The following is a 2180-nucleotide window of genomic DNA, read 5'->3' on the forward strand; positions in this document are numbered from 1 at the left end:
CCTCCCCTTCTCACACACCAGGCTTCACCACTAATGCTCAGGCCTAACGACAGACTAATAATAAGGAACTAATAACGACTAACTGCGTTGGGCTTCTCTTGAAAGAAGGGGAATATTGATAGTTTACCAGTTGTGCTCACAGCGCGTGTATAGTATATGTAATCGGAACCAAAACGGCTATATCAAATTGCAATAACTGTGGCTTTATGCATCAGAGATTTCGGAGATAAGAGAATAAACCAAGCTTATTATTTTTTAGCGTAGGAACATTCAATAATCATTGCACAACCCCTAGGATTATATCATCATTTGTATCATAAATCTTTTTTTTAAATATCTTTTTAAATACTTGTAACTTAAGTCGGCTTTTTTTCTTTTCTACAACAATGTCCATAGATCTATTAATATGTATCGAAAGCCAGCCAGACTCTGGATGTTGGTAGCAGACGGCCCTTGACAATTGTTCTGTGTCGATTTTTATTCGAAGTTTTTAATTCTCATTACGGTACTCAGAGTGCTTGGTGATTTGTTGATTGGGAGATTTTTATTGTTTGATTGGGGGGGAAAGGGAGAGGGGATTGGTTTGGTTTTGATTTTTTTTCTTTTTGTTTAGTTTTGTCGTTACCATACAAGATGATCTGAAAATGACCTATTAAGCACACCAAATTAAGACTACGGGGGGGGGGTGTAGTCGATCTTAGACAAACATACGGAGATAAAAACTGTAACAATATAGAAAACGTGGAGAGGGTGATAAGAGATGAATAATTATTTCATTTAGATCTAAGTTCCTTCTCTGGTTCTAGTTGACACTACTTACTTCTCCAGACTATCTTTCTAAGCAAATTATTCGAATTAAGGCTTAGCTGTGAGCGTTCATCTAGCATTTCAATCTTGCAGTGTATAGTTTTGTAACTCTTTCATGAGGTTTTTGTCTTCGAAATCGATTAAGCTCGAAATATTTTTTTCAACAAACAAACATAGATCTGCCAACCTAAGACGAACTTCATAATATGACAGAAAGAATATTGAAAGCTTGAAACAAACCTCAGAATTTAATCTCAGGGCAATGGAGAACGGTATGACGTTTAAATTGACACAAAGCACAACGAAGAAAGAAAATCAAGAGAGGAAAAAAGGACGCAATACCCAAATGTCAGAGTTATGAGAAAATACAGGGGCGATAAGCCAAACCCCAAACCCAAGCACACCTGGCTGGGAGCGAGTGCTTTTAAGGCTTGTTCTCGAGGCAAGAACAAATCTGTACAAACCCTCAATTATTCTGGCACCTCGGCGCGAGAACGTCACTTAATGAGCAATTACTTGTGGAGCTCTACTTGACAAAGTGTTGTTTCATTTTAGGCAAATATTGTGAATAAAACGAATTAGGATCGACGCCAGACAAGGAAATGAAGCCATGCGTCTTACCTAAGTAAGTAAATAATACACTGCCTGTGTTTTGGAAGCAATAGTTTCACATTTCGAAATCTGGAGTTAAAACTAAACTGATATTTGATGACCTGTCTAATACACCATTCAGATACAATTAATATCGTTCTTGAGGCTAAAATATGTTACCTGGAAGCAGAATTTTTGGATTGGGGGGGGGGGTGTTTTGTTTTTATTTTGATATCATTGTTTTCTCAGATAGTGTTGGATACATGATACAAGGGTGATTATTGTAAGGGGAAAAAATAAATCGAATGCTTTTGATTACTTACACCCCTAAACACAAGCAAATTCAACCAGAGAATTATAGACTAACCTCTTAACCAGACAGTAGCCACAAACACGAGCGATATCGTGCACTCTTAAAACAAAAATGTGAATCTTTAGAACCACTCTGTGAGTGTCTCAGCACAGTTCGTTTACAGAATTGACAGAAAGTACACACACTCACAGAGCAGATGGACCCGAAACGAGGGACTGACACTGTAATGTGTACTATGACAACTTTACTGCTGTAAGCAACAATCACTCTGTCCTTGCCTTTTGTTGTTGTAGTTCTTGTTGTTGTTGCTGTTGTTGTTGTTGTAGTGGTGGTGGTGGTGGTGGCGGCTGTGTTGTTGTTGTTGTTGTTATTGTTGTTGTTGCTGTTGTTGTTGTTGTTGTTGTTGTTGTTGCTGTTGTTGTTGTTGTTGTGTTTTTAGAACAGTTGCAAATTTGAAAAGCAAGCATTT

Source organism: Aplysia californica, unplaced genomic scaffold, assembly GCF_000002075.1.
Source record: "Aplysia californica isolate F4 #8 unplaced genomic scaffold, AplCal3.0 scaffold00462, whole genome shotgun sequence".
NCBI classification, from domain to species: domain Eukaryota; kingdom Metazoa; phylum Mollusca; class Gastropoda; order Aplysiida; family Aplysiidae; genus Aplysia; species Aplysia californica.